General features: G+C 49.1%; 1 protein-coding gene across 2 annotated transcripts in view; it reads left to right on the top strand.

The window, feature by feature from the left end:
• Nucleotides 1–13,954, top strand: part of LRFN2 (leucine rich repeat and fibronectin type III domain containing 2) — a 189,651-nt gene that overhangs the window by 164,008 nt on the left and 11,689 nt on the right. The gene's annotated exons all lie outside the window — the stretch shown is intronic.

Genomic DNA, 13,954 nt, shown 5'->3' with positions numbered 1-13,954 from the left:
TTTTCCTTCTCTCAGCCCCAGACTTCTCCACAGAATAGGGATAATGCTGACTGCCTTATCCAGCTCATCTGGCTGTTGTGAAACGGACAATGTCAGGCATAACAGAACAGCACCTTCGCGAAGTGTGAATTGTTTCTAGTAGCCCAGACCTGACCACAGTGGCTTCACAGAATCTAGGGTTTGTTTCTGTGAAGAGGGAGGGTGCTCAGGATGGTTTGGAAGCTCCCTGGACTTGAGGTACTCAGACTTCTACATTCTGCAGGTCAGTTGCACAATCTCTAGCCAACGGCTCTCTGCTTCTATCCTTGCTGACAGCTCCCCTGGGGACTTCCTCTGTCCCCATGAGCAGCCCAGCCCCAGACAAAGGGAGTTGGAGGATCAGTACCCCAGCTTCTTTCCCCTTGAGGGGTTTAGGAGGAGGACACTGGGGATGTCCTAAGCTGTCTCTCAGGCTGGTTAGGACTGAGCCCCAGTTGCCCAAAGTGTTACTTTGTTTAGTGAGACATTTATAGCCTTCTTTCCCATTTCCTTACCAGAGTATCCTGGGCACACCTCCCAAATAAACTACTGAGACTTGAAGCCCCAACTCAGGGAAAACCAAACTCAGACAGACACCAACCTCCCCAAAGAGTCAGCTCCTTTAAAGACCCCCCAGAAGTCCCCTCACCCAAAGACTCCGGCTTCTATCTCACTGTATTTCCTCCAGCCTTCCCTGGAGGCTGAGAAAGGTAGCCATTTGTTTGAACACATTTGCTTCCCCCAATAATATCAGGGTTCTGCTGGGAAGTTAGGTGAGGAGAATGGGTGTTGGGAAGTGTGTGCAACCATCACGCTGTCCAGGCAAAGCATCAGGGTCACTAACGTTCTTGGCACCTGTCCACACAACCCCAGAAGCAGGAGCCATGTGTTGCTGAGGCCAGGCTGGGAAGGGAGAGGATCCAGGCTGCTTTTCTGCCTGGTGGCGAGCACTCTTCTCTCATCTACGGGGACCATGAGCCACAGAGAGGAGCAAAGAGGAATGTCTCCGTTTTTGCCAATTAGGCTGATGGTCTGTCCTGAGAGTGCCTGATGGCAGTGGTCATCCTGTGGGTGATGGAAAGGGTCAGGAAGTGGGGTCAAATTAAAGTCAGTTAGCATCAGAGTCTTCAGGGTGTGTGTGGGAGTCTGGGGGGACTGAGTAGCAGATTCACACAAAACCACAGACTCTGCTGTGCCAGCCTGGGTAAGAGCAGGCCCGGAGATGTGCTATGGGGGTGGAAGAGCTCATTAACTATTTACAAAGGAGAGCTATTCCGAGCTGGGGTGGGCTCCAGACATCGATGGTGACTTGTTCTGTGGCTGTGGTGCTGATGCTGCGGGTGGGAATGCTGATCCAGATGTGTGCACGAACTTCTGTTGCAGCAGGAAGGAGATAAGTGTTTGGAAAGCAAACATCGCAGAGAACTATTAAACACTTAACCTTCTAACTAGCTAATTAGTCAGTGTTGGTACTAAGTGAAGGGGTTTTCAGCTTTATAATTAGTCACCCAAAAGGAATTACTTGGTGAACTCTATACATTTGAGCTTTCTCAGGAGCTAAGTAATGTGAATTCAGGTGCCAGAGTCAGGAGGGATGTATTCTGGCGGTGGTTGGGGGGAACAGTTCTGGTGCAGGGGGAGAGTAAGCTATGTCCTGGTGGATAGGTGAGATTTGGGAAGTAGAGGAGAGAGGGACCAATGAAGAAAGAGGAATGGACAGGACTGATCAGTCTGGTCAAGATCCTTGGTGTATTAGTCGTGGCTGCCGCTATAATGCCACCTGACAAACAACCTCAAAATCTGGATGGTTTCCAGCCACTTAGATGAAATTTTCTTACTTGTGAGTTTGCAAGTCAGTTAGAGTTCAACAGGTCTAGACTGGCCAGGCTGGGATGGTCTGAGGTAGGGTCCAGGTCCAGTTCAGCTCTTCTCTGTATAGCTCATTCTGGAGCCCAGGCAGAGGGGCTTGGCTAAATGGCATTTGTTAGCCTCATGATGAGAGCAGAAATGTGGGCTGGCAAGCCCAGCTGAAGCAGCTAATCTCATTGGCCAAGGCAAGTAACAAGGCTGAGCCCAAAGTCAAGGGCAGGGCATGCCCTTCACCCACCACCCAGCCAAGGCGAGGCTGTGCAGTTGGCATTCAATTGCAGGGGAATAGGGAACCAGAACCCACATTTCAATTACTACTCCTGGCTCACCTGGTGGAGATGGCTACCTCTGGGGCAGTGGGTATCTGAGCTCACATCAGAGCTACTTGAAAGATTCTTAGCACACAGAGGTAGACATGCAGGACCTTAACCTTCCTTCAAGTTCTAACTCATCAGTCTGGAGTGGGGACTGAGAACCTTCAGTTCTAGAACACTTACCTAGTGATCTCAATGCTACTAGACTGGGGACCACACTTTGAAACCATCTGGTCTGGAGAAACCACAGGTTTGTTCAGAAGAGGGCATCCTGGATGCATCCTGAGGGTGGTCTGAGCATCACACACGATAGCTGTGTTTGCTGAGCCCTTACTGCATCCAGTGCTGTGCTCGATAGACTTCATGAGCTCACTCGAGTCTCCTACTTGGTACATAAACCCTAGGAGGCATGATATTGATATCTGACAGAAGATGAGCTTGGAAGTAGTGGAACTGAAGCTTATAGCCAGGGCTTTGTCTTCTAGGGAGCCAGGGTCAAGTCCTGGAATGCCAAGGAATGACTTGTGCAAGCGAAAACTGTGAATTTGGGAACTGGAACTGTTTGATCTAGATACAAACCACACTGGCTTTCAGTAGCTAGATTTTCCTGTATTCAGTCAATGGTCCTCAGTGAGAGTCTGCTTCTGGTCAAGAAGGAGAGAGAAAGCTTAAAAAGGAGAGAGAAAATTTGTGTTCCCAAGGAACTTAGATTTTCATGGAGCAGAGTGACAAAGACTTTTAGATGTGCACTAGGAAGAAAAACAAGTGTGGAGTTCCAGAGTCGAGGGCCTGTGTTTTAGTGGGTGGTCCAGGGCAGCTTTCACACTGGAATAGAGACCTGAAAAGGGTGAGAGGAAGAGGCAGCCAGTACACACAAAGGGGTGGGAGTGGCCAGTCCTGTTGGAAACTGGCTTTAGTGCCTCTGGAGGAAGAATGCCAGTGCTTGAGGCTAGAGGACTGGGCAGGGCTGGCTCTTACGGGGTCTCAGAGGCTGATGAGACCTTGGGTTTTTGTCCTGAGTGATATAGAAGCTGTTGGGGGGCAATGGTGGGAGCTAAAGTTGAAGGCAGAAAAGTGGCCTAATATGATTATGAAAGAAGATTCTGGCTCCTGCATGGAGACTAGACAACAGAGGGCGGAGGTGGGCGCAGGGAGCCCTGCTGGCTGGTATAGGGCAGTTGCAGGAGTCTTTGTCATGTCCTGAGGCCTCCAGCTCCTCAGGACTCACTCCTATAAAATGGGAGAAGGACACCGCCCATCTCCTCCCCTCAGCCTGTGAGGGCAGAGGGAGCTCAGGAGTGGGCTGTGAGCGAGCAGGAAATACTCAAGGTGGGAGAAAAGCAGCCTTTGGGGATGACTTCTCTGCAGAATTCTTGGGCCTGCATCTGCCTCCCAGGCACCTCGCCAAGGCCTAGCCCACGGCCTGGAGTGGGGTGGGGCTTCCTCTCTGTGCCTCTCAGAGTGTCACCCGTCACTGCCTCAGCTCCTCAGTGAGCATCCCTCCTCCGCCTTCATCCTCTTATTCTGATAGGGAGTAATTATTTATGTTCTTGTTTAATTAGCTCATTAGGCATGTGCTGCAGGATTTCTGATAATAAATCTCCTTCTTTAGTGCCTCTTAAATGTGTTTTTGCTGGGCCTGGACATGGCGATGGAGACAGCAGTCGTGGGTGTGAGGGTGGTGGGTGGCAGGCGCTCGGTGACCTGCGTTCCTTCTTCCAGGTGTTTGTGTGTGTGTGTGTGTGTGTGTGTGTGTGTGGACAGGTGGAGAGGCTGCCGAGGCCTTGGGCATGGTGACGGGATCTTGGAAGCTGAGATGGTGGCAACAGCCGGCACTAAACACCAGAGAGATATTTTTACCACTCATCAAAATGCCACGGTGTATGAGCCAGTGCCAGGGGCTGCTTCCCAAGGCTGCTTTGCTCTCTTCCCCCAAGCTTTGATTGTCACTCAGAAGGTCTGAGAGGAACACGGGAGGCATTGAAAATTCCCAATTTGCTAGGCTGGTGCTCAGTGGTCCTTTCCCTCAGGCAGGGTCTGGAAGTAAGCTTGTCTAGTAGCAAAACTGAGTGGGGAGCCTACCTCCCCAAGTCAGGAAAGCACGGATGCCTAGGTTCAGACCCAAATCCCACTGTCCCTGTCTTGTCTAGAGTAGGCCTTGGAACAGAACCCTCACCAAAAATACTTCCTCACAAAAAATTAGAGGACGTGAGATTTCACCATTAGAGATGTATTTCTTTGTGTCTGTCACGAACAGAAACCTGGAGGATGCTGAGTGGCTCTGGCGGCACAAGACCCTAAGGGGTCAGAACGCCACCAGCTGGGTCAAAGCCCAGTTTCTCTGTGTGGAATGTTACCAAGGCCTTAAGCGTTCAGGCTGAGAGAGGGGGCAGTCAGGGCTTGGGAGTGATCCAGCTGTTGGTTTGCCACAACTGTCTTGGATGCTATTTTTTTAGCTTTAAAATGAGCCTAGATTTTGGTACTTTCATAGATCAAAAAAAAGTCCAGAGTGAAAGACAGGCCATTCCCCATCATCCAAGCCAGCCCTCTCCCTTCTTCAGGAATTTGTATGTTGGTCTCTCCTCCTCCCATTCCTCCTCTTACCTGGGGTTTTGACCGACCCCTGAGGGAGCACCTTCCAGACACAAGAAACCCCTCCCTCCGTCTTCTTCCAGACTTCATACCACCGCTGGGTTTCTTCAGCTAAAATGTTTTCCTTATTACATAGCCCCAAATCCATCTCTCTCCACCTTCTACCTCCTACCCTTTTATTCTCACCAGGAATAAAATAAGCTCTTCAGTAAAATGATCATTTAATTCTGCAGATAATTCTAATGGTTCACCTAATGCTATTTATTTTTTTTTTCAAACTTCACATCTCCTTCATGCCTTCCTCCATTCTTGTCTTTCACCTTGAATCAATCAAAAAGTACTTATTGTGTGGTTATGAAGTCATGTTTGGGTCACTCATGGGAATGTGGCCACTGTGACAAGGACCCTCCTGTCTTTCTGCAACTTGAAATCCTCACGGAGAGACACTAAAGAACTGTCTGCTAGAGTAGTAATGATTCAGTCACCATAGCTGCAATGATTGCTGTGGAAACATTTCTGAAAGTAGACCCTCAGGAGATCAGGGAATACTTCCTGGAAGAGGCGACCCCGAGTGTCAAGTAGAAGCTTAACAGGTGAAGAGGTCACCATGTTGAGCTCTAAAGCAGGAGGGGCCTGAGGCATGCCCTGTGGTATGTTTTCTGGCCCCTTGCCACCAATATGTGTGGAGTCCAGCAGGTACACTGGACATGTCCTGGCTAAAACAGAGTGGACTGAGCAGTATGTTCTGGACATTCTCCCCCTGGCTTTGGCCTCCTCCAGTCCAACTTCCACACACGGAGAGTGCTTCTAACAAAGCCCTCACTCTTGCATTGTCTGGGACAGCATGTTCTTCCTTTCTAGGCTGTTTGCAAGACAAAGTAGCCTGGACCGTATGCCAGCATTATGGGCACATGGGGGTTACAGTTGCAGGTGGTGTTTGTGGGTCATCATGTACCATCCTGTGGTCCAGTGCCAGTAGGTCAAACCTTTTACCTCACTGCTGATCTGCCGTGAAGCATTAACAAAATGGACTTGTTTCATTTTACATGTGTTTTTATGTTGAAAGCCATCTCATCCCTTTGGTTGGAAGTAAGTGGATTATAAATCACAAAACCATGGTTGGAAATTAGGTCAACAGTGCCAAGTAAATGCTCATACTTTCTTGTCTGGTAATGACGGCAATGAGGGTCAGCCTTCCTGAGAAAGTTTGATGTGCCAGGTACAGTTTACATTTACTCGCTCATTTAATTCTTTCAACATCCTGATGAGCAAGGATCTGTTATTAGCTTGATTTTACACATGACCAACCGGAGGCACAGAGAAGCGAAGAAGTTGGCCTCAAAGTGTCCCACCTGGGACTAAGCCTGGCGGGCCTCAAGGTCTGTACCTTGACGCCTTGAAACCAGCTAACATCTGAGTGCTTGCTGTGTGTGCCCTGCTTTGCTGAGTTCTTGCACAGCCAGTGTGGCAGAAAGCTGTTACTATTATATCCACTTTACTGGGGAGAAATCTCCAGAATCAGAGAGGGTAGGTAAGCTGCCCCAGGTCTCCCAGATTGGACCTGCAGCACCAGAATTCCAATCCAGGCCCACTGTGTTCTTAAGTGCTCCTGACCACTCCTTCCCAGATGGGAGGTGGGATAATGAGAACACAGGGGTAATGAGGACCAGACACCACCCACCTTGCACCAGAAAGAAAGAGTTGGGTGCTGTGGGGTAGGGTCTTGGTCAGACCAGTGGAACAGCTTCCAGCAGAGGTGGTCCTGTCTGACAAACCAAGTCTTCTTTGAAAGGAGCAGAGGGCCTCTGCCCTCAGAGGATTCAATCTGGGCCCTCAGGCAGGCTGACACATGCCTTTCCCTCTTCTCCAAGCAGGGAAAACTGATGGCCCTGCCCTGAAGCGTTCTAGTTTACAACTTGCCATCTGAACCGTGGCCACTCTGCTGCTTCCTCCCTGGACTGAAATGAAACCAGGTCACGAGTTCAACTGTAGTGATGGGTGTCCTCATGGGAGAAGGAGATTTATGGCTCGGTCTCTGCCCCTCCATGAGCCGTCACCCCCAGAGCCACCATGGCTGCCTCCTCCCGGCCGAGCGAGGCCCAGGCCCAGTGCCGAGGGACCGGCGGGTGTGCGGGGCTGGAGGATGGTGCCATGAATCTCTGACAGCCGTGGGCTCCCTGGCTCATGGACACCCAGCCAAGGGAGCAAGCCGATAGATCACAACTGGGCTGTTGACCTTGAGTCTTAAGCAAAGTGAAGAATAAAAGGTCATATTTAATCCATTGGAGCCATGGGAGACATGAAATATCAGGGTGTGAATAGAGACAGCAGTAAATCACTCACACTCTGGGGGAATGGATGGATCTGTCTCACAGCTCTGTCAACTGTTGGGCAAGCTGGGGCTGGTGTGCTCAGAGCCGGAAGAAGAGATGACACGGAGGACTCGAGGGATCCCCAAAGGGTGCTTGCTCTGAAACGTAGCAGTGCCAGACAAGAATCTCTGAAATTCATAGGTTCAGAGAAGGTAAGAGATCCCTCATCTCAGATGTCACCTTCATGTATGGTGGCCTCCCTACTTAGAGCTGAGCCAGCCTTCTGGACCCCAACACTTCCACCTTTCCTGGCCTGTTATGCTTTTTCCTTTTGTCCCTAGTATGTTCAACTTCCAAACATACTAAGTAATGTACCAGTTGCGCTATCTTCACTGCCTGCCCTCTCCCTGCCTGGAAAGCCAACTCTTCAGGTGAGGGGCCCAAGCCATTTGTGGTCACTGCTGTCTCCAGGGCTGAGACCCCTGACTGAAGAAGCCTGGGAAGAGTTTAAGAAGTATATAAACTCTTTTGTACAGAAAAGCAGAGACCCAGAGGGTAGACAAGGCTTGTTCCCTACCCTACAGCCTGCTTGGGGTTGAGGACTGTGAGGAGAGTGTAGCGCCAGCTCCCAGACAGAGCACAGGCCCTGTGGAACCCAAGCCACTCTCACTCCCAGAGAATGTGCTTGTGGGTCCCCTAAGGCTCAAGAGATGCGCAGCCTGGGATGGTTCAGGGTGAGATGTGCTCACTTTTTCCTGTAAATGGGGAGTTAGGGTAGATCCTTGTGTGTGTGTGAGGGGGAGCTAAAGCATTTACCAATAACTACCTTCTTAACCCAAAGTGGGTTAACTCAAGAGTTCCATGACTGGGGGAGATGAGGGGGATTTTCCTTTCTGGAAATGTTTAAGGGGTGGGTTAGGAGTGAGATAAGTGGGTTTACAAAGTACTTTTTTTTTTTTTTTTAAGATTTATTTATTTGTGCATACAGAACTGGGATACAGGCCAGAGGCTCAGGGGTGGTGAGAGGCTTCACCAGAGACAGAGTGGGGAGCAGAACAGGCAGATCGACGAAGTACACTGCTGAGGGGAGCAGCGGGCGGGTCAGGAGAGGTCTGCAGCGCCATGTGGTCACCTCCGGGGCAGGCGGGATCGAACTCATGCGGAAGCGGCTTTAGATTCTCAGTGCAGTGCTTTAACCCACTGCGCCACCAGGGAGGGCCACAAAGTACTTTTACCCCTTGCCCATCAGCATCTTAGATCGTTACACGGTTACTCGTGGAAGCCTCCCTTGCAAATCATGATGGGGTAAAATAATAATAGCTAATGTTTATTGAGCTGTATGCCAAACAATGTTCTTGGTGCTTTTAGGTGCCTGTTCATTTAATCTGCCCAACTACTCTATGAAGTAGATAACTTCTATTATTGTCCCCATGTTACAAATGGGAAACCAGAGGCAAATATGCCATAAAGTAAATGCTACTATTCTGGGTGCTTGGCATGCATCAGTGAACGGAACAATTGGAGATGTTTGTCCTCATGGGAAGCGCGCAGCGAGCAATAAATGAGCAAACTGTTCAGGTGAGGAAGGCAAGCACTGCAGAGCAGGGTAAGGGGCTTGGGGTGGTAGCAACGTGCAATAGTAAGTAGCGTGGTCAGGGCAGGCCTCCCTGGGAAGGTGACATTCAGCAGAAACTCGAAGGAGGTGAACCACATACAGGCTAGCAGGACGGGAATTCCAGGAAGAGGGACCAGCCAGGGTGAAGTCTGAAGCTGGAACAATGTAGAACCAGGGTGACTGGAGCAGAGATGGGGCAGAGTGAGGGAAATGGGACAAAGGGAGGGGGCAGACCATAGGAGTTTGCAGGCTTCTGCGAGATATTTTCTCAAGTGCTCTGACTCATTCCAAACTCACCTCATTTACATGCTTACAGATGCCAACACCCTCCTCTCAACTCTGCTCACACATGTAGGGTGTCTATCAGCCAATAGACACCCAGTCACTCACACACACAGTCACACTCACACACACAGCCCAAAGGATGCACATACACATATGCTCACACTGGCCAATGGACACGTACTCATGCTGATACACACACACACACACACACACACACACACACACACACACACACGCAGTCCCCCTGCAGGCTCCATCAGTATGTTTGGGCAAAAGGTAAAGGATAGGGGAAGCTCCTCATCAGTTTTGCCCTATATCTGTAGTCCAACCTGCTCTCTCCTCAACTAGGCCAGGCAAGGAAGAACAGGCAAAGCCTCAGACCCTGTACCCCAATAAGTGGTGCTGGAGAGAATCCTAGAACTTACAGATATAAGACTGATTTACTCATGTGATACTTCTGTACTTAGAAGATCACAGGCCCACATGGTCATCCTCTGGGGACATTGAAGTGTACTGACTGGCTCTATTCCATGCTCGTTGTCCCCATTGGAGCAGCTGCCCCCAGAACTGGGGGAGGCCCCCCAAGGGGAGGATAATAATACTCCTGCTGTTTGCTGTTCCCAGTTAAATCAGGTGTGCACTTCTAAGCCTGGCCCACATCACCTGAGCTCCAGGCTTTTGGGTAATTCCCACAGTGACTCTCCACTCCCCACAACAACTTACAGGAACCCCCAGGTAATTTCCTTCTTCCACCACAGTAAGTTTGGCTAGGAGACAGGTGGGTTGGATGATGTTAGTGTTTGCTATAAAAGAGATGATGATAGAAAGTGAAAGATAGAGACAGGTAAATGGACATGATAAAAAGTAGGTAAGCATCTGCTGTTTACAAACACGGTACATTAAATATATGTTGAATGCTACTGCTTTGCATGCATTCTTTTTTTTTAAGATTTATTTATTTATGCATACAGAACTGGGGTACAGGTCAGAGGTGCAAGGGGAGTGAGAGTGTCTTCACCAGAGACAGAGTGGCAGAATAGGCAGAACAGGCAGATCGATGAAGTACACTGCTGAGGGGAGCAGCGGGTGGGTCAGGAGAGGTCTGCCGTACCATGTGGGTCAGCTCTGAAGTCGCACTGAAGCGGCTGTGGCTAACTTGCAATGTTGCATCCTGACCCCATTGTGCCACCAGGGAGGGCCAACATGCATTATACCTAAACTTCCTATAACTGCAAATTAGGTTTGTAAACTGTTTTTCCAAACAAGAAGACCAAAGCTCTGGGAAATCACGTGGTGGGGTAGAGATGCAGTCAATGAGTTTGAAGTGGGGCCTGAGCTCAGCAACCCGGCTACTCTGATCTAATTCTGTGTGCTTTCAGATTTGGGGCCCACACTCCCAACAGACTTTTTCTAACTGTGCCCTCCTCCTGCCTCCCCCTTTCTCCTGCCGCCCCTCTTCTAGAGAAGTTCCCGTGGAATAGTCGAGAATGTCAGACTATTCCACATCTGTTGAACACTGAAGCACAGAGAATGAAAGTCACTTACCCTAGGCCACATAGCAAGTCTACAAAATAACAGAGCCAGGGCTATTCCCTGGTCCAACCACCCAAGGGTTTAGGTGGGAAGGGACAGGTCTGTTCACACCTCCTCCCTCCCGCTGGCTCCAGAGTTGGGAATGTGTCAGGGTCTGTCACTCAGCTGGACAGAGTGGCCTCCCTGCTGCCTATCTGAATCCCCTGCCAGAGGCTATTTCTCTCCCTGTCCTTCCTACCCGGCTGGCTCCTTAAAGACCAAGGGTGTGGGGAGGCAGCAGAAATGCTGCTGGAGAAGTGATGAGTTGAGAAGTGCGGAAACAGGCTGGGCAGGGCTGCTGTCCCTGGTCCAGGGCAGCCAGAGTGACAGAAAGACCCCAAAGCCCAGCAGGCAGATGTCCTGTAGACAGCCCATGGTGGGGCCCATATCGGGCACAAAGCTTAAGGCAGGCGCTACTCAGTACGGTGCAGAAACTTAATGTACCATATTTGTAAATAGTGGATGCTTACTCAGTTTATGGTCATTTATTTCTGCAGGGGGCTGAGTGTCCCCATTATCAAAACCACACCTCCTATTTGTGAGTGCTTTACCACCTACTACCTAGTCCAAAGGACTTGGGGGGGGGGTCTTCCCAGCCATTCTGAGGGGTACATGCCAACACTGTCACTTCCATTTGGTTCTGAGGAGTGAGTGCTCCCTGTTCAAGACAGCTGAGCTAGCGGGTGGTGGGGCAGGATTTGAAACTGAACTCCAGGCACCATATCAAGCATCACCTTGACTGCTTTTTACTGGGCAAACATTTTTTTTAAAAGATTTATTTTATTTATTTATGTATACAAGAGGTGGGCTACAGGCCAGAGGTGTCGGGTAGGGGTAGTGAGAGGATTCACCAGAAAAAGAGTGGGGAGCAGAACAGGCAGATGGACTGAAATACACTGCTGAGGGGAGCAGCAGGCAGGCCAGGAGAGGTCTGCCATGCCGTGTGGGTCAGCTCCCTGGCTGGGGATGGATCTGGTGCTGTAGTGGCTGTGGCTGGCTTCATAGTGCTGAGATTTAACCCCTTGTGCCACCAGGGTGGCCCTACTGCGCAAACCTTTTAAGCCCCAGAGTAAGTACTGGACAAATTCCATCATTCTTATTTTCACAAAGATACCCTGTGATCAATAGTATTTTACAGGCAAGAAAACTAAGTGGGGCTCATCAAGGAGGCAGAGACTTGTCTGTATTGCAATCAGTGAGCTGGTTTCAACAAGGCACCAATCCTACCTGGGGCTTGACGTAGTTCTCTATTTCAGGGAATGCCTGGTCTGACAGAGGGAGGGGATCAGGTGTGGGGGAAAGGCAGGACCCCCAAACCCATACGTGAAATGACTGAGGACTCACTTCATTTTGATTTCTTCTATCCAGGGTCAGTGTTGACTTCACCAGAGTCCTTGAAACCAAATCTAGAACTTACTGTTCATTTGTTGATGGCCAGGCCTTCATTATTCATACTTAATTAGGAATTCTGATAATATTCGTATAAATTAGACTCTAGCATTCCTATGGAACATCAGAGAGGGCCGGATGACACACCTCTGACTGCTGAGGTGATTTGAACCCAGGCTCTGCTGACAATGCCATTGTTCCTGTCAACCCCAGTCTTTATCTTCAACCCAGGCTTTATATATTTGATTAATGCCAAATTCCACATGGGAACAGCCCTGCTCTTTAACCATCAGGACAGATATAGAATAGCAAGCAGATAATGAGGGACCCACTCTGGCCCCATTGTCCCTCTCCCCAAATGCCTCCCAGTCTGCCTGACAGGGCCACCAGCACCAAGTGTCTCTTGTGGATGGACACTGCCACCAAGGTGCTGCCACCATGCTCGCTGCTGTGACAAGTGTTTTCAACAACTTTTCTCCTTGTTGCCCAGCTGGCAGAATTTTCTTTGTGAGAACATTTATGTTGACACCTTTTATAATTACAGTAAATTAGACATCATATAAAGTGCACTATTTGAACCATTTTAAAGTGTGGAGTTCACGTAAAGTACCTTCACCTTGTTGTATGACCATCACCACCAGCCATTTCCAGAACTTTTCATCTTTCCAACCTGAAGCTCAGTAAACACTAACTCCCCATTTACTTGTTTCCATCCCTTGGCAACTGCCATTCTACACTATGTCCCTATGATTCTGATCACTGCGGATCACTCATACAAGTGTAATCATACATTATTTGTCTCATTGCCTGGCTTATTTTACTGGACATCAGGCCCTCAAGTTTCCTCCATGTTGTCATATGTATCAGGGTTTCATGCAAATCTGGATATTCCTTGTTATCTATGGGACATGCTAATCTCTGTATCATCTCCATCTTAGTACAGGCCCAATCCATGTCAGGGTGGTGAGAGCATTTTTTTTTAAATTTTATAATAGTTTATTTTTACATATTTTTGTACATTTTTCCATCTCAGTTGCAATCCCCCTGGGTTTCCCATCACCAAATCACCCATGTGCCATCACCATAGTCCAGTGCATTTCCCTCCCCCCATTGTTTTTGATCCCATTCCCCACTCCACCCCCACAAAATGTCTCTGGTACATAGCTGTTCATCATTATCACTATTTTCTCGCCTGTTCTGTTGTATTCCTGCTATGAGAGAAACCATCCGGTATTTTTTCTTTTCTTTCTGGCTTATTTCACTAAGCATGATCTTTTCCAGCTCCATCCATGTTGCTGCAAAAGACATGTGTTTCTTTTTTTTTGGTTGCTGAGTAATATTCCATTGTATATATGTACCACATCTTTTTGATCCAGTCATCCATTTTTGGACATTTGGGCTGTTTCCATGTCTTTTCAGTTGTAAATAAAGCAGCAATAAACATGGGGGTGCGGTATCTTTCTGAATCAGTGTTTTTGTGTCTTTTGGGTAGACACATAGGAGTGGGATTGCTGGGTCGTATGGAAGCTCCAGGTTTAGCAGTTTGAGGAACCTCCAAACAGTTTTCCATAGTGGTTGTACTAGTTTCCCACCAGCAGTGCAGGAGAGTTCCTTTTTGGTGAGAACATTTTTAAGGAGGTTGGTGCCATGGGTGCCTATGCCTCTGGGTGGTGCCCCATGAGGCTATGGATGTGCCAGCTGGGACCACTGTCTGTTCAGATTCATCAGCAGGGGACAGCAACTGGGGCTGTCAGCTACTCTAGTACGTTTTTGGACTTGACTGGCAAGAATATTCCTTTTGCACACTCCTGTGTTTACACGGGTATAATTGGTCTGACACCTTCCATGTTTTTGTCTGTAAGTGATGAATTGCTATCAAGCAAGCTTATGAGCAAGCTTTTCTCAGCTCCTCGAGGAGATAAACGGCAGCGAGCATCATCATGGCCACTGGAGCCAAATGGCTCTGGGCAGGGAGCGACGGGGCAGCT

Source organism: Condylura cristata, unplaced genomic scaffold (assembly GCF_000260355.1).
Source record: "Condylura cristata isolate star-nosed mole 26May11 unplaced genomic scaffold, ConCri1.0 scaffold00001, whole genome shotgun sequence".
Taxonomy (NCBI): domain Eukaryota; kingdom Metazoa; phylum Chordata; class Mammalia; order Eulipotyphla; family Talpidae; genus Condylura; species Condylura cristata.
Note: the sequence above shows the minus strand (reverse complement) of the source record. Positions and strands in the feature narration are given on the sequence as shown.